Source organism: Rhinolophus ferrumequinum, chromosome 9 (genome assembly GCF_004115265.2).
Source record: "Rhinolophus ferrumequinum isolate MPI-CBG mRhiFer1 chromosome 9, mRhiFer1_v1.p, whole genome shotgun sequence".
NCBI classification, from domain to species: domain Eukaryota; kingdom Metazoa; phylum Chordata; class Mammalia; order Chiroptera; family Rhinolophidae; genus Rhinolophus; species Rhinolophus ferrumequinum.
This window is the reverse complement of record NC_046292.1, coordinates 25,158,656-25,178,184: the sequence shown is the minus strand read 5'-3', so window position 1 is coordinate 25,178,184 and position 19,529 is coordinate 25,158,656. Positions and strand designations below refer to the sequence as shown.

Sequence of the window (19,529 nt, the reverse complement as noted above, 5' to 3'; positions counted from 1 at the left end):
TGCGCCCCCTGCAACTAAGATTGAAAACGGCGACTGGACTTGGAGCTGAGCTGCGCCTTCCACAACTAGATTGAAGGACAACGACTTGGAGCTGATGGGCCCTGGAGAAATACACTGTTCCCCAATTTTTTTTTTAAAAAAGGTATCAACAGCCATAGCCAAATTCGGAAAAATATGAACAAAATAAAGTAGTACCAGATTGTAACTCAAAGTGTAAAATATCCATGAGTCCATATTAATAGACCCAAATGATGGAATAAATAAATGGGTGAAGAGACCAAGCTCCCACACAGAATTCCAAATAATTTATGTATACACTCTCCCCCCAGGAGGTGGAACATAATTCTGCACTTCAAGGGATTTCCTTCCACAAAGTACTGGATGGAGGGGAACAGGAGGGAGTAACCTGCGTTGGAGCAACTCAGCCAGATGATCAAGGTTAATGACAACAGTGAGTCACAATGACAGCATGTCTTCCTTCATATGTGATGAAAATGGTACTTTACCTCTGTGATCTTTCTCCCCCAAATCAGTAACACCAGTCTAATCATTAGAAAACTATCAGACAAACCCAACTGAAGAAGATTCTACAAAATACCTAACCAGCACTCCTCAAAACTGTCAATGTCACCAAAAACAAGAAAAGCCTGAGAAGCTGTCACAGCCAAGAGGAGCCTAAGGAGACATGACAACTAAATGTGTTGTCTTAAATGGGATCCTGGAACAAAAAAAGGACATTAGGTAGAAACTAAGGAAATCTGAATATAAGACATGGATTTTAGTTAAGAATTTATCAATAGTACAGCATAGGAAACAGTCATTGGTATTGGAATGGCGATGTACGGTGTCAGAGGGGTAGTAGACTTGTTGGGATTACTATTTTGTGAGGGATTTAAATGTCTAATCAATTTGTTTTGTACATCTGAACTAAAAAAAATGTATTGATATTGGTTCATTAGTTATGACCAATGTACCATACTAACATAAGATGTTAACAGGGAAAATGCATACATGTACTATTTCCTGATTTTCTGTAGATCTGAAACTGTTCAAATAAAGCATCTGTCTAAAAAAAAAAGGCAAATGATTTTGAGTGGTGTTCCTTGGCGTTTGATGATTCAACAGCTATTACTGATCTTGCTCATTGTTTATTGGAGAAGTCCAGGCCAAGTTTGAAGTGACTGAAGAGTTAGCCTGGGTGAATAATCTGTATGGAACTACAGAGAATTTTTTTCAAAGTTGAAAGAACACTAATTCAATACAGCCTGAACTTGAATCTGATAATAGGTGTCACAAAATGACTGTGCTAAAAATGTGTGTGGTGAAGAAAGGGCTTAGTTGGACCAATTTACAAAGCTTGTGAAAATGTCAAGTGTTTAAAGCATATGATTATTCCCTATTTTCACCAGCAGGTGCTCCGCAAAAAAAAAAAATTTTTTTTAAACATCATTTTATTTTATGATTTTATTTTTTGCCCCTTCTTCCGCCTCCGCCCCTCACTCCGGTTCAAACCGTTGTTTTTCAGTCTAGTTGTGTAGGACCCAGCTCCCTGGCCCATGCTGGCATTATGACCTTGCAGTCCTCTCCGCTGAGGAAGCTGGTCGCCGGTCAGCCACTCACAGCAGCTCAACGCCAGCTGCCAGCCGCTCACACGCTGGCCACCGGCCGCTCAGGGCAGCACACGGTAGCCCACGGCAGCACACAGCAGCCCACACCCACCTCCAGCTGCTCAGGGCAGCCCAGCTCCAGGGAGAACCGTTGTTCACAATCTTGGCTGTAGAGGGCGCAGCTCACTGGCCCATGTGGGAATCAAACCCGCTACCTCGGTGTTAGGGGCACGGCGCTCCAACCACCTGAGCCACCAGTCCAGGCCCCCCCCAAAATTTTAAACTATCACGTGTTATTGAGCCAGTATTTTCAAGAGTGACTTTCATTTGCTCTCAATTTACTTTTGTAGACTTAACCATTGTCAGTTCTGTGAACTTTTGTCAAAAATAGAAAGTGAGTCCTCACCTGCCTACCAAACAATAGTTCAATGGCTCGGCAGTGATAAAATTTTATTGTGACTTTTTTTTTTAAGCTCAGGGCTGAATCTGGAAATTTTCTGAACAAGAGGACGCACTATTAAACACTATTATTGAATACTGAATGGCTTTGGAAATTAGCTTTTCCTGCAGACTTGGCGTTTCTTAATGAATTCAATCAAAAATTACAAGGCAAAATGCTTTGGGAAACATACTGCAGCAAATTAATTTTAACATTGTTTCAATCACAAGTAATGTTAAATTACTTTATTCACTCTCTTGCTGTCAAATGTTAAAACAACCAATGACACCTCCATTCCCACACAAATCTAAAGCAGACATATTTTCTTAGCTCAAACTATACAGTTCCAACATATTTCCAACCTCAATGCAAGTACCAAAGGAAATACCCATCTTTCAAAATCCATCTAACTGCAATTGAGGGAACTTCCATCTAATCCTCAATTGGAAATGACTAATCTGCAGTGCAATTACATACTAAAAGGCAAATATCAAGAATCTAACAGAATTCTGTTTTCCAAGTGATGAATATGCCCAATTAAAATCCTATGCTCGGGCCGGCCCGATGGGTCAGGCGGTTGGAGCTCCGTGCTGACTCCGAAGGCTGCCGGTTCGATTCCCACATGGGCCAGTGGGCTCTCAACCACAAGATTGCCAGTTCAATTCCTCGAGTCCCGCAAGGGATGGTGGGCTGCGCCCGCTGCAACTAGACACGGCAACTGGACCTGGAGCTGAGCTGCGCCCTCCACAACTAAGACAGAAAGGACAACAACTTGAAGCTGAACAGCACCCTCCACAACTAAGATTGAAAGGATAACTTGACTTGGAGAAAAGTCGCGGAAGTACACACTGTTCCCCAATAAAGTCCTGTTCCCCTTCCCCAATAAAATCTTTAAAAAAAAAAAATTCTATGCTCAAAAAAATCATACGCTCATGGATTATTAGTACTTGGCAGTACCTCTCTGTGTGATGACATTTTCAAAGATGACATATGTAAAATGTCATTCCAGATTTCAACATTCACAGACGAATATTTGCTATCAATTTTGGAAGATGAAGTTAACTTTGAACCCAAGTAAAATGTTATCCCCCCCAAAAGAATCCCATTCTTCTAACAGACCTGTATTACAAAAATTGTATTCAAGTATTGTATTCTGAATTCTGCCAATTAAAAAAGTTTTCTCTTTTGTTATGTAAGTACCTACATAATATCCTCAATTTTGCCCCTTGGCCCCAAAGTCTAAAGTATTTATTACCTGGACCTTTATAGAAAAAGTTCGTCAACTCTGGTTCTACATTACTTGCCTAGCAAAGGCATTTAGTGCAAATGGCCAAACAAGGATAAACACTTACAGAGCAGTATTTCTGAAAACTCACGAGTCTCAAATGGCAGAAACTCATTTTTTAATACTTATGCCCAGCAACTTACAGTAGGCAAATAAAATCAGTAATCAACCATTCCAAAGTAATTTCCCAAGCACTGGCCCAACAAATAGTAAGAAAGCTCTAGGGCCGGACTACCTAGGTCTGTCCCCAGCTCCACCAACCAGCAGTTGTGAGGCCTGTGATAAGTCACTTGATTAAATCTTATTATCTTTGTTTCCTCATCTGTAAAACTGGTTCCTATTACACAGGGTTGTTATGAAAAAACTGAATAAATTAATTCGTGTGTAATGTTCTTGAAAGAGTACTTAGCACACAGTAAGTACTTAAATAGTATTACTATATTATTAATCAGGCCAATGTCAAAATGGCCGTTAAAAGACAAAAGGACTGCAGCCAACTGGTATGGGTAGTCACACAATTAAACAATTACCTTCTTTCTCTCTTTTTTATTTTGTTGTTGTACATTTTTTTATTATGTTAGTTTCAGGTGTACTAAAGAATATAACAATTAGACATTCATACTCCTCACGAAGTGACAGCCCCCCCTCCAAGTCTACTCTCTCTGACGTTGTATACAGCTGTTACAATCACCTTCTTTCTCTTGAGAACTCAGAATTCGGCTTTAAGGCGGACTCAAAACATAAGATGCTTATTACGTCTTCAAAACCTCTTAAAGAAGCAAAACACTCTAGCAACAAACCCAGGCTGTACTTGATCCCATGCTGAGTCTGCCCCATAAATGACATCATTATTCTGTGCCGCCGGTTCTCAGTTTACAAGGGATCTACATGCCATCTGTGCACCTGACAGTTTCTACATAGACAGGTGGTTTTTAAAATCATGCTGAGGTGCCCTAAAGCAAAATAACATATCATCTGAGTCCTCCAACCCACTGACCACCAGATAAGACTGTGTCTTATCTGAAACCCTAACAGCTACTTTCCCATAATTTGTCCTCTTTTCATCACATTACAAAACTTTTATAAGCTACCATTTCCCTACAACATAAGCCTCTATTTCCTTGAAAACTACTAGAGCAGTATCACTAAACTAAATGGCTCCTTGATAACAAACAGATACCAGATCAAATTCCTTTTTGTATTCCTAGTGTCTAGTTACATGTTCATTGACTGACAAATAAGTACTAGCTATACAGTTTTTCTTTTTACTGCTGTAAAATATACATAACACAAAATTCACCGTTTTAACCATTTTTAAGTGTACAGTTCAGTTCAGTGGCATAAAGTACATTCACACTGTTAGGCAACCATCACCACCATCCATCCACCTCCAGAACTTTTTCATCTTCTCAAACTGAAACTGGGTACCCATTAAATAGTATCCTCCCCGTAACCCCCATTCTACTTTGTCTCTGTGAATTTGACTACTCCAGATACCTCATCTGAGTGACATCATATATATTGTCCTTTTATGTCTAGCTTATGTCACCCAACATAATGTCAAGATTCATCCATGTTGTCACCTATGAAGTTTTAAAAGAGGAAAAAATGTACAGAATCATAGAACTTGAGATAGTAACAAAAGTGTTTTATTTGCCTAAACATACTAAAATGTTTCTTATTTTTTTCTTTTTAGTAACACATGCACAGTAAAAATTTCAAATTGTACAAGAGCATAGGACCGGCCAAGTGGCTCAGGCAGCTGGAGCTCCGTGCTTCTAACTCTGACGGCTGCCAGTTCGATTCCCACATGTGCCAGTGGGCTCTCAACCACAAGGTTGCCTGTTTGATTCCTCATCTCCCGCAAGGGATGGTGGGTTGCGCCCCCTGCAACTAACAAGGCCAACTGGACCTGGAGCTGAGCTGCACACTCCACGACTAAGACTGAAAGGACAACAATGTGACTTGGAAAAAGTCCTGGAAGTACAGTTCCCCGATTTTTTTTTTTTAAAAAAAGGTCCTGTTCCGCTTCCTCAATTAAAACAACAACAACAACAACAACAACAACAACAACTTGCACAAGAGCATATAATGAAAAGAGGTCTCCTTCCTAACTTCTGCCCTCCTATCCCCAATTTCCAGTCCTCCTCCCTGGTTTAAAAATATTTTATTTTGGAACACGATCACCAATTCCTTGCTGCCTTGCCTTAAGGACATCCTATTAGTAAGATATTCAGTTGGTCTATCACGGCTGGCTGTTCCTCTCTTCTAAAAATACTAGCATAAAGATACAAAACAATGTACATAAAAGTTTTAAGAATATTTTACAAATATTTCATTAAGTTAACGTTCAGTGAGAGCACCATATGAATAACGTCTTTGCCAGACAGCATGTTGAGGCAAGAGAGATTACAGGCTCTGGACTTACATAAAAACCAGTCAAAAACATTTTCACTTTTAAGCCTGTTTCCTGATCTATAAAATAGGAGTAACACTACCTCACAAACTGTTGCAATGATTAAATGACAAAAACACCTAAATTATAGTATAGTTCCTAGTAATATAGCAAGCACTCAAGTAAGATTAACAACTAATTATTAATTTCATTTACAGGGCACTGTAGAAAACACAAAGATGAATCAGAAAAGTTGTGCCCTTCCAGGTGCTTGTAATACAACAAAGGAGTTTATCTCTGCTCAGTATTATCATTATTCTGCTGAGAACCAGATTAATACAGCTTCCAGCCTACAATTCTAACTCTTATGAATCTATTTCTAAATCTCTCTGAAATAGTTATTTGTGAAATATAATTGTGATTTGAAGTGCTAGAGATTCAAGTTCATTATCATTAGACCAGGTATAGGGTGTGTAGCCTCAACTGGATTTAATCATAATGTGAAGATTTTTGTGATTAAGAGACCATGATCCAATCCAATCTATGTGCAATACCTCTGAGCCAGAAGATGAGAGTTTTGGACAAATATGACTAGAATTAGAGTCGCAGAGCATTAAGAACTGGAAGCACTCTGAGAGATCCTATCTAGCGCAACCCTAGTTTTACAGAAGGAAAAAGGAAGGGATCTGCCCAATAAGGCGAGCCTCCCATAAAACTAGAGCCTACAGGCCCTTCCTTGACTGTCAGTTCTTTTACATCATCAGCATCTTTTGCCTGTCAAAGAACCTTAAGCCACAAACTTCATCGAGTCAACTCTGATTTCTCACTTTTCTTCCCACTTACTTATAACCTAAAGGAAAAAAAAAATTTTAATGTACCTTATGAAATCAGTTTTAGAAACATTCCTAAATAATCTTATTCTTATTTAGCTAAAATGTACTCTACTGGAAGCTATAGGGAATGCTAACTAAGAATAAATCTAATCACAGGGAATGCTAAATAAGAATAAATCTAACCCACTAAAGGCCTATTTGAAAGGAATTTCAGTCAAAAATTCAATTTTAGACCTAGAAAAGTGGACAGGACATTCAGAGTCTATGTTCCACAAATGCTTATTAGTTTTACTAAAAAAATTCCATCCAAAATAGTAATCTGAATAACAGCCCATTTAAAACAGGTCATCAGACCAGTATTACCAACTTCTGGATGAGTCATATTTGTTTCCATCTGTAAACAAGCAACAGGAAAGAGACTGAGTTTGATGCCAGAATAATGTCACAAATATGATCATACCATGCTGGAGAATCCAGTGAAGTACATTCACCTTCAGAAATTTTTTCTTTCTTTTTCTTTTAAAATTACAAATCAGAAGTAGCTACTAGATCTGACATGAAGGTCAAAACTACTTCTCAGAGTACTGTCAAACTTATTTTCAACCAAACCTACTATTAAAAATAATCTTATCAGCAATTTTGGAAATCAATCCAAAATGTCTATATTCTCTGGTTCTGCTAATTCTAGAAAATTAATTTTCAGCTGCTTTGCAGCTGATGTTCACCCAACAGCAATTTACAAACACCATTAGGGAAACAAAACCCTCTGGCCACAAAATACTAAATCCCGGAGCTACCTAAGCAGAGGGTTCTCACAAAATGCATCTTAGTTCCACAGCATTTATAAGGACTGTAACAGCTCCCCAGAATCAGCTCTATATTCCTAAGTTTAACCAAGAAAATAGATTGCTATAAAAATGGTATAACTGCAATTTCTATTTACTAAGAGAACTATTTTTACTTGTCAAAGTAATTCTTATAAATGGAGTTTTCCCTCTAAAAGATTTAATTCAGCTGTTTGACTCATTCCCTCCCTGATATAGAAATCCTGTTTTCTATTTCCAGTAAATTTGGTTTTAGATTACATTACTATTTTCCCAATTTCTCATGTGTAAAGTTAAGACTTAAGCCTGACAAAAAGATATAAAAGCCACTATACAAAGGTACAATGGTAGAAAGGCCACAATACAAAACCCCAAAACAAGTTAGGACTTGAGATTCAAAATATTAACAAATACTAAAATCAATCATATGAAGAAAGTAAAACTAGACACCTATCTCACATCACAGACAAAAATAAACTCCAAGTGGACTAAAAAAAAAAAAAAACCCACAAGTAATATTAAAGATGAAAAGCTTTAAAACTCAGAAGAAAATGTAGGCGAATATGTGTATGAATTCAGAGTAGAGAATTTCAAATAAGATATTACAAGTCTAAACCTTAAAGGTAAAGCTTGATAAGTCTATATGCTTTAGAAAATCAAAATGAACCCACATACTAGAAAAGTATATTTGCAATACATATATCCAAAGGATTAAAATCCAAACTCTAGACTATATATGAGTAAAGAACCTCTACCAATCAATTAAAAGGCAAAATAATTCATTTAGGTAAGAAAAGATTACTTTTATTCAATAAATATTTACTGAACACCTACCATATGCCAGGCACTGTCCTAGGCACCAGAGATAAAACACTGACAAAAGGAGAAACTGACTTCAGGTGGGATGAGACATACAAACAACTATATACTGTATGTCAAACGATGATAAATGCTAAAAATAAAGTAGGGTAAGGCAATAAACAGGCAATTCAAAAACTGGGAAACCTATATGGCTGTATATATGCAAGAAGATTCCTCTTCACTAGTAATCACAGAAACACAATTTAAAACTACAGTGAAATATTATATACTCTTAAGAATGGCAAAAATTTGAAAGTCTAGTAATATCAAGTGTCATTAACATAGCTGGCAAGATTATATTAAATACTTCAAATTCAGGGATGGCACTACTTGTTTCCTAAAAGGAAAGAAATGTTTATACTGGGAGTATAAACTGGTATAATCACTCTGGTGAATAATGTGACCGAGTCTAATAAAGTCAAAGATGTGTACATTCTATGACCCAGCAATTCCATTCTTAGGTATAAAACCTAGAGAAACTCTCCCAAGTCCAGAAAACATATACAAGAAAATTCTTGGCAGCACTCTCTGAGCACAAACAGGAAAATGGATTAAAAAAAGTGGTACATTCATACCACAAATACTAAACAGCAGTGAAAATGAAAAACAAGATACCATGAATGAATCCCACAAACAAGGCTGAACAGAAAAAGAAATCTCAAAAGTAAATCGCTATCACAGCTTATATAAAGCTGAAAAACACACAAAAACGAAACTATTTTGTTGAGGAATGCATACATTTTTAATAGAAGTCTTGAAATATGCTTAGGTACCATAAACACCAAAATCAGAAGATTGGTTGGGAGAGAAGGGGTGAACAATCCTAGATTTAGCTATGGCAATAGAACTTTAAGTATATTAAATTTATCTCTTAAATACATGGGTACTAACTGTATTATTCTTTGCACTTTTTTGCATGTCTTCATATTGCATACTTTTTTAAAGCATGAAAAAAATGTTTATACCATGCTGAATATTGTGCTTGCGCTACCTTTAGACTTCCTTTCCCCATCCCTCTCCTGAAAGAAAAAGAATAATAAAATTTCCTAGGATAGTGACAGAAAAGTACAGGCATTCCCATATACCTCACAAGCTTCTTGGCCACACATATTTACATGTTTGCAAACAAGTTCTAAAGACTGAAATAGGACCCATAAAGCAATACTTTTAAGGTCAAATCAAAGAAACAACTCCATACTGAAGGATAAGAATATGAAAGTATATGTTGAGTACAGGCAGGGTGCTTAAGAACAAGAGCTTCGCAAACACATGTGCAACCTGGATTAGAATCTGTGCAGCCTTGAGCAAGGTATATAATCTTACTCAATTTCCTCATCTCTGAAAAGTAAATACACTAATAAATTTGTCATAAAAATTAAATGAATTAATGAATGTTAAACACATAGCACATTTTATTCTAAAAGGGCAGTTTGAAAAATAAAAAATTGGAAGGGAGAGGATGCTCAACAATGAGAATTTTATTTTTCCAAATGTTCCAGGAGTAAATCAAGGTTTATTTTACACTTCACGAAGACTTTTCCCCCCAGCAACAGTCTTACATAATCACCAAACCACAAATTAAATCCTTAAAGATGTTTGTTTCCAAAATCACCTTAAAAAAAAATCTAAGCTGATACACAAATATCTGTACAATCCAAAGTAGAGATCAAGCTAAATCTCTAGAATGTTGCCTAACTCCACATTAGGTCCAGTTCAGATGCTGACAACTCAGAGAGGAAAATTACACACTAAATAACTTTAAACAAGAAATGTAGTCAAGAAAATGTTTTAAAATATTTTCAACAGGAAACTAGATTATTCGAGTTACTATATAAAAAGCGGAGTTTTGCACACACAATTCTTTATGACAGGAGACAAGCATCAAAAAAGTGTATCCAAGACTTACAATTTAAACAATGGTTTCATACACATTAAAAGGAGTAAAGGGAGGAGGACAAAGGATCCAAAAGACAAAGCCTGTATGTACCCCTATAGCTTTGCAGGGATATTTAATACTCAACAAGGAAACTAAAGATCCTGTCCTCAGAAAGCACCCCTGATTCTTGTTGGCAGCTCGAAGATTAGTTACCAGAATAAAAACAGGTAAGAAGGGCAAGGTCTAAATTCCAGCTAGAATAACATACTGCATACAAAGTTACAGCTTCTGTATACCAAGTGTGTTCAAAAAATACCGTGAATGTTTAAACAATTTATTACAGTAAAAAACACTGCCATTAATCCCCCACAAAATACTCCCCCTCGCTTGGAACACTTATCCCAGTGTTCTTGGCACTTTCGGAAGCAGTTCTGGAAGTCCTCTTTCGTGAGTGTCTTTAGTTGTGCTGTCCCGGCTACCTCAAGGTCCTGAATTAATTCAAAATGTTTACCTTTCATGGTCGTTTTGACTTTGGGGAAGAGCCAGAGGTCGCACGGTGCCAGATCCAGTGAATAAAGTGGATGAAGACACACTGTTATGTTTTTATTTGACAGAAATTGCCATACCAGAAGCAATGTGTGACACAGCCTTTCTATTGTGATCAAAACATATGGTGAATGCTGCTGCCAACCACCAGCAAGGCAGGGATCTTCAATTTGAAACTTAGTAACAGTGTGTGACAAGTTTCAACTTGTTTGGTGCAGTGCAGTCAGTCCCGTGTGAGCTACGGTTGAGGTGTTTTTTAAAGTGTGCCATAAATCAGCCTCCATCACGACAATGCTGTGTGTCACACATCGCTCTGGTATACGGCAATTTCTGTCAAATAAGAACATTATGGGGGGTCGGCCCGGTGGCTCAGGCGGTTGGAGCTCCGTGCTCCTAACTCTGAAGGCTGCCGATTAGATTCCCACGTGGGCCAGTGGGCTCTCAACCACAAGGGTGCCAGTTCAATTCGAGTCCCGCAAGGGATGGTGGGCTCCGCCCCCTGCAACTAGCAACAGCAACTGGACCTGGAGCTGAGCTGCGCCCTCCACAACTAAGACTGAAAGGACAACAACTTGACTTGGAAAAAGTCCTGGAAGTACACACTGTTCCCCAATAAAGTCCTGTTCCCCTTCCCCAATAAAATATTAAAAAAAAAAAAAAAAAAGAACATATGGTGTGTCCTCATCCACCTTCTTCACTGGAGCTGGTACCATGGGACTTCTGGCTCTTCCCCAAAGTCAAAATGATTCAGGACATCGAGGCAGCCACAACAGCCACTCACAAAAGAGGACTTCAAGAAGTGCTTCAGAAAGTGGCAAGAATGCTGGGATAAGTGTTCGAAGTGAGGGGGAGTATTTTGCGGAGATTAATGGCAATGTGTCTTTTACTGTAATAAAAATTTTTTTAAATTTAGACATTCACCATATTGTTTGATCACACCTTGTACATTTGACTAGCACATAAAATCTTAGTTTCCTAATAATCACAACAGTAATTTAGTTGACAATTCTGAAATTAAATAATTATCTTTCACTTACATTTATGGCTCATGTATCAAATACCTCAACATGTTAACAGTCAGACTAGGTATCAGGTTTTATCAGGAAGCTTGTACTTCGGGTTAAGCACGTTAAAAATTTCTTTTATTAAGCTTCGTTCTCTCAAACAGATGTTCCAAAAATATAAAGAGATGATCATAACTGATATGACATAGCATTTACAATAATTAAACAATACTCTTCTGTATCATTCATTCAATAAATTTCAGATCCATTGTTTCTGAATCAAGAGTCGAGTCCAACAATTTAAGATACTGTTCACTGTTGCGACAACATGGATGGACCTAGAGGGTATTATGCTTAGTGAAGTCAGTCAGACTGAGAAAGACAAACACGATATGGTATCACTTATATGTGGAATCTAAAGAAAATAAATGAACAAACAAAACAAACAGACCCACAGAAACAGAGAACAAACTGATGGTTACTAGATGGGAGGGGAATTGGGGGGCTGGGAGAGAAAGGTGAAGGGATTAAGAAGTACAAATTGGTAAGTTACAGGAGAGTCACGGAGATGTAAAGTACAGTATGGGAGATATAGCCAATATTGTAATAATTATATATGGAGTCAGATGGGTAGTAGACTTACTGGGGGATCACTTCATAAATTATATAAATGTGTAACCACTACGTTGTACACCTGAAACTAATGTAAAATAATACTGAATGTCAGCTATAATTTTAAAAAAAGAACTGTCACAGGGATCAGTAGTGCAGCATGGGGAATATAGTCAATGATGTTCTAATAACTATGTACAGTGTCGGGTGGGTAGTAGACTTGGTGGGGTGATCACTTTATGGGGGTTGTAAATGTCTAATCATTATGTTGGTGTCTCCCTGAAAGTAATATAAAAAAAAAGTTAAAAAAAAAATATCCTTGCACCAAAAAATTATACGTACATCAAAACAGTAGAAATTTCTTCTATATATCCAAATTGTTAACACTGGCCTAAAGAAATGGCATTATAGAAAACATTTACTTTCTACATTACATATTTTTGCAATGTCTGAAATTTTTCAACAAGCACCTATCTGTGAGCAGGAGAGAACACTGAACAACTACCTACCCCCACCAATGGTTTTATAGGCTATGCCTTGCTTAACTGAACGCTGGTGTAGGGGTTGGAGGGTCTTAGGGACCTAAAAGATATATTATCTTTTTAAAAATGAAATGTTAAGCAGAACCCCAAAGTATAAAATACCAGTGCAGAATTGCTCTGATTGAAATGAGAGGCGGGCTGCTCAGAGCCCTGCCAGCTCAGTCTCTTTCCCTCAACAGCTCCTGAGGCACCTCTTCATTCCAAACAGAGTCGTTTAAAGTCTCCTGTCCAATCTATACTTGGCTAAAGTTACTAAACAATTATTATCACAATCCAGTTACCTCAGTTTTACAGAGTAGACTTTTGAGGATGGGTTTTGAATATGAAATTTTTATTTATCAACTTTGTAATTCAGACAATAGGTGTACACATTTTAAGAATACAATTTAGTGAGTTTTGACAAAAATACTGTGTAAACACCACCCCAACCACAATACAGAATATTTCCATCACTCCAGAAAGTATCCTCTTGCCCCTTTGCCATCTCTTCACCTACTACCATACAAATTATTTTCATCTGGTAGAACAAAATCTGAGTAAACTAGGACTTGATAGTGGGAGTATTTCAAAACTGCGACCCCGTCAGCTGTCTATTTATTCCCATATTAATTCGCCCTTTCTTTCAGTATTTACTAAGCCTCTTCCGTGTGACAGAGACCGTCCTGGATATGGGGATTCAGCAGTGAATCAAACAAACCCCTGCTTTACTCTCTAAAGAGGTAAAGACACAATAGATTTAAAATATAATGTCCCATAGTAACAATGCAGGGTTGGGGGGTTATCAGTTGATGAAGGGAGCACTATTATAGAGAGGGTGGTCAAGGAAGGCCTTTCTCAGAACACTTCCCAATGTGATACATGCATACAGGGGGACATCAAAATGGCCCAAGCCAAAAATGTGATACAGCAACTCCTTGACAGCTAAGCAGTAAAAACTTCAGAGTATATAAAGCAAAGCTCTGTGAAGAATCACTTTATTATATCTGAAAAAAAAATTTCTTATATTAAAAAAATTATCCTATTCTTTTTTTTTCTTTTGGTCAGTTCTACTCTGGCATCTGACCAGCTTCCTCAATCTTCATTTTTTAAGTTTTGTGGGGTTTTTTTCCCCCTGATAGTCTGGTAGCCAAAAGTATTAGTCAATACTCTAGGACACAAGCTTTAGATACACTGGGACCATCTTCTGGGGAAGCCCTAATGTAATGGAGAGCCCTGGAGTGAAGAAATCTCCTGGGTAACTTTAAAAAGCAGTTTCACCTCTATGATTTCCTCTATCAATCCTTTATTTACTTTGCTTTTGATAAAAAGAGAAAAAGAAAATTGAGTTATTAACACCTCAAAAAAACATGCAGAATTACTGAAAGCAAAGCAATGGACTTCGTAGGCACATTATTAAAAAAAAAAAAAAAAAAAAAACCTGGTTCTTATGTCTCAGGATAGGAACCAAGTCTTCTTTCTAAGTGGACATTCAGCAACTTAACTTTGCTTGGCCTTCTATTTTCTGAAACAAGCCAAGCTATGCAGTTACGATATTCCAGATGCTAAAAAAGCAAATCAGGCAGAACAAAAATGAGGACACTGCACATAACGCCAGCTAAAAGGCATGGGCAAGGGTCAGATCAATGTCTTCATGCTTTCCATAAGCCTTGGGTTTCTTCAGCTTGGAAACAAAATAATTCAATGTTTTGGGTTTCCCCCTTCCACTGCTTCATCTACCTCTTCTAAAGTTAAGTAAAATTTCCTTTCTTTTTTTTAAAGAACTAAGAAAAGAAATAAGGCACCAAGACAGAAAAACAAAATTAATGGCGATGTAATGTTATGGCAGCAGAATGACTTTAAGTGGGGACATTAGAGACCTGTATCATGTATCTACAGGGACAGCAAATTAAAACGCCTACAAACAGACAAGTAATATAAAGGTGTAAAGTGATAAGCATCAACTAACACTCCGCTCCGTGTCAGGGATACATGTCCAGGCTGGGGAGAGGTCTGTGACAAACTGGAGAACATGTTCTAACTATAATAAACGGTGGCTGCTGGAACGCCAAAACACAGGTCCACAGCTACCAGGTCAGATTTTTCAAAAGCATCTTGAATCCAAATTTTTACATGAAACCTCCTTGTTTTTTACTGTTGACAACTAATCCAAATTTACACACTGTGCGAGCCAGACAAACCACATCTGCAAACTGAATTCAATGCATGAGCCTCCTGTTTTCAACCTCTGCCGTAAAAAGAACAAACCTGGTTCTTTCAGTGCTAATTTGGGAGTAGAAAGCACACGCCCTGTGCTTCCAACACACTATCACCTGAAAATACACAAGATATACGAACATACATCGGAAACCCCTAACTGTTGAAGGAAAGCAAGAAATCATCTTACTCTTCACACAGTAAGGTGCTCCATTTCTTCCACCAGACCACGAACTATAAACAAAATCCAATGGAAGAAAACACTCGGAAGAAAGTATTTGTGAAACTGAGTTCCCGAATGTTCAGCTTCCTCAGTATGTGCATCAGCCCGTACTTCTAGACAAAGAAATTCAAAAGATGATTTCTATGGCTTGGCACTTAACCTTGATGTAAACAAACAAACAAAAGTTCCCCGGAAAGACTAAGAAAGTGAATCTTTTAGAAAGGATACCCATGATTCTTACTCTGCTGGTAAGCCGTGGGCAATTACTTTTTTATGGTTTATAAATCTACATTACAGACTCTAGAGCAGTGGTTCTTAACACTTCGAGACTGATGAATACGATGGAAGGTAACAACACTTTTGAGAAAATGCACTCCCTCACAAACATTTTACAGAGTTCACAGGCCTCCTATAGTCCACAGACCACAGATTAAGAATATCCTGTTCTAGAGCATATTAAACCTATGTAATCTCCAAACCCCGTCTCTTCCCATGGATACATCTCTATTCCATCAATCTACTTCAGGCAACTACCATCTCCAGCCTGGACCAGTACAATAGCCTCTTAAGTGATATACTCCACAATCCATTTTCCACACCTCTGTAAACATGATTTTAAAGTATAAATCAGACAAAAACTCCTTCCATCCATTAGAAGGCTTCAATGGCTTCCCTAAACAAACTCTCCTCCATGTGTCAGGCACACTTGGCCGCTTTTCAGTTCTGAAAGCATGCTAAACTCTTCCCATCTTCAAGTTTTGGTGTTTGCTGTTCCCTCCACCTGGAATGCTTCCTTCTTGACACCGCACAAAACTAAAACTGTCTTCTCACTCCCGACAAAAAGAATTTCTCTGCTGTTTTCTCTGAATTTCTCTCCTTTTTTAGTGTCTAGCGGAGTCCCCTACTTGATACTTCCACATCACTTTTCTCAATTTGTAATTTATTTCTTACCTGTTGTCTTCTCCCACTACACTTTCATTCCCAAAAGGCAAGACCCCTTCTGCCTCACACTCCCTGTACTCCCAGAGATGGTGGATTCTCAGGCACTATTTGTTCAATCTCTCACTCAGTCAAATACTTGATCAGTCTTAGATGTCTACAGAATGTGTGTGAAGCAATCCATCAAAATCTAATATGTGAGAGAACAGCATTAACCACACCTCCGTCGATTCAGGATGTCACTACGCCCAAAAGAAAAAGGCTAGCACCTTAAGATTCTTGGTAGTTAAGACCATCCATTCTAAAACGTAAGTAAATCGTACATCTTATGCTCTCTGTCAGCCTCATCCCTTTCCATCTCAGAGTTAATCTGAGAAACACTCCAAGCTTCCTCCCTCCTAATTTCTCAGTACGAAATAGGACATTACTTTCGCAATCCATAACTTCAGTGGCTAACCCAAATTCAAAAAGTGCCTGTACTTGGTGTTAAAGAACTGCTGCTGCTGTTGCTATTACTACCGCCAACACTACCCACGGCTAAAATTGAACTGCACCTCGTCTGCAGACTAAAAACATCAGTCTCCAAAACTGAAGAGCTTTCACTCATGTAAAGTTTATTTTTTTTATTTTTTTTTCACTCGTGTAAAGTTTGAAAAAAACAAAGATGGAACTGTACTGGACATAAAGGTTTTTAGTTAAACAGTTTCTTATAGAAACTTCAACTCGCCTCTTCTACAAAATAGAATCAAGGCTAAATGGCTGCAGAAAAAAAATGTTTTTGAAATTGCTAGTGTGTACACTAGTTTACAAAACACATTTCCCAGCAAAGAACAAACTAAGCCCAATTTGCTCCCCAAGTTGTTTATGGGAGCAGCCGTTTCTGGCTCTTTCACAGGCTTCTATACAGTGACAGACACATAAGGCATCCTAGATTACAGGGCAGACTAGACAGACAGTATTTACACAAACAAAAAAAGGGAGGGCCATCTGAAAGGGAAGGAAGATGGTGTGATACATGCCTTTCCACTATGGGCCCACAATCTAGAAATCCTATAAATGATGGTGATAATAATAGTGTTTAACACGTCAGGTAATGAGCTAAGCGGTTTTCAATTTAATCATAATCTTCACAATAATCTTATAAAGTGGCCACTTGTTACCGCTATTTTGCAGATAAGGAAACTGGGGTACTTGAGAGTGAAGCCCCTTGACCTAAAATCAAAAGCTAGCAGGGCCAAAATGTGAACCCAGGCAAGCTGGCTCCAGGATCCTTCTGTTACGCTGCCACCAAAGGCTTCATCGGCTGTCTCTCGCTAGACTACTCTCAGAGGCTTTTTTCCTTCAATCCAATTAACATCCTAAGCACTGTACTACCACTGAGGGCTTCCAACTTCTGAGCGACAGCGCTACTCGCCAGCTTCAGCCGCCATGCTCCTTCCCTAAGATTTAGAAAGGCAAATACAACAGAGGATAAAAGTTGGTTAGGTGCTAAGGGAGGCAAAGAAAATTGCCTCATATAAGCAAGAATACACGTCGATTACCACTGGAATGCAGCCGGCCTCATCTCCAGACCAAGAGACTGAAATAAAAGTGAGCGCACAAACGTTCCCGTGGCAGATAAATTTGGACTATACCTTCTCTGGCCACACGGCAGAAAAGAACGGAAGAGGTACTGACTGCCAGCCACATGCGCCCTAGGGGAAGACAGAACCAGGCCAACGGAGACTAGGTGGGTGGGTGGGGGGGCAGTTCCGGGAAAAGCAGAAATCCAAATATCAGGTTCATACGGCTAAAGGGGGACAGGGAGGTGGAGGCCGCTCCACGACAGCCTGTAAGGAGAAAGGAGGGTAGGAACAGCTCGGGAGTAAGGCGGCCTAGAGCGTCGGGAGCTCGGCCGGAGCTAGGCCAGAGCCAGGGGAAGCCCAGTAGGGCGGGGAGGGGGAGGAGCCGGAGGGAGCGAGGCCCGCTCAGAGGAGGCCAGGGGGTAGGCGCCGGGGAGCGGCTCCGCGCCAGGCAGGCCTGGGGACCCTGACCCAGAGCCACAGAGGAAAGATAAAATACGAAACGATTGGAGCGGGTCGAGCTGCCCTAGTTACCATCTGAGGCCCTCACTCACCTGGGCCCACGGCAGCGATCGCAGCTGCAGCCTCGCAACGGCACAACCGGCCCGAAGCTCGCCCCCGCCCGACAGCGCGCCCCGCGTCCCCGCTCTCCGACGGCGGCAGCGGCGGCGTCGCCTCGCTGCCTCCTGGGAAATGTAGTCCTAGACCCGTCTCTCCTTGCCTAATCGACGGTGTACTGAACTACGTTTCCCACAATACAAGATGATCGTTGGGCCCGCCGCTTTGCGTCACACGCCAGGTTGTCGGCAGTCACATGGGTTGCTCCGTTCCATCCCCTCCCCCAGCCTGGGTGGCCAGGGGAAGAAGGAGGGAGGTGGACGGAAGGGGAGGAGGCGTTGCTGACGCTACTGCCCCCACCATTTTGGAGCCAGGCTGGAGGGAGGGCCTGAGCCCCACCCACTCGCGGCCTGCCTTTGCTGTGGAAAAGTCCCTGAGCTGAGAATCTGGTCTGGCTTTCAGTCTCTACCCGGCCAACTCTCGCTTTGTGACCTTGAGCAAATCATCTCCCCGCTTTGTGAGTCTCAGTTCCCAGCCCTACGAAATAAGACTCGTAATTTCTACCCCACAGACTTGTTGGGAGGCTCGAACAAAGTAAGGCCCTTGAAAGCGTCTAATACCCTGAAAGCGCGACTGAAAATGGAGTTGTTTTTATTGTGATAGTGTGACCTTCGAAGATCCAGGAGCTGGGATGGGCAAAGCTCTCTCCAGCCTCGACTCCCACCTCCGCGCCTCCCCCCATCCCCGCCTTCCATGACAATGGGATCACCGAAAGAGGTTTTCCAAGTGTGGTCCTGTGAAGCTTATTAAAATAGGTGGCACTCACCTGTTGAACCAGAAGTTTCCCGGGGAGTGTCGCCTTAGAATGTACATTAGAAACAGATTTCACCAGAGATGCTTACGCACATACAAGTTTGCGAACCACCTCGTTTATCAGGGTTTGCACAGGCTGATTTCCGCTGGATTTCCTGGCCTAGTGAACACGCACCTTTAAAGACTGATTTCAGATGTCACCTCTTCTGTGAAGCCTCCCAAGTGGACTAGCTCCTTCCCTGTCTCTGCACTCGTGCAGTACCTCTGCACTTTATTCTGTAATAATTATCAGGGCCTATGTTTGTCTTCCCCACCAGATTGTGACCTCTTTGAGAACAGAGATCAGTTTTGATGGATTTCTGCATCCCCAAGGCAAAGTCAATAAATATGAATAAATATTGAATAAATAAACAAATA

General features: G+C 39.7%; 1 protein-coding gene across 2 annotated transcripts in view; it reads right to left on the bottom strand.

The window, feature by feature from the left end:
• Positions 1 to 18,425, bottom strand: part of THRAP3 (thyroid hormone receptor associated protein 3) — a 65,222-nt gene extending 46,797 nt beyond the window's left edge. For both annotated transcript variants that reach the window (XM_033113707.1, XM_033113705.1), the window contains exon 1: positions 18,296 to 18,425. The gene's annotated coding sequence lies outside the window, so the exon portion shown is untranslated. The remainder of the gene's footprint in view (positions 1 to 18,295) is intronic.
• Between the last annotated feature and the right edge of the window lie 1,104 nt (positions 18,426 to 19,529).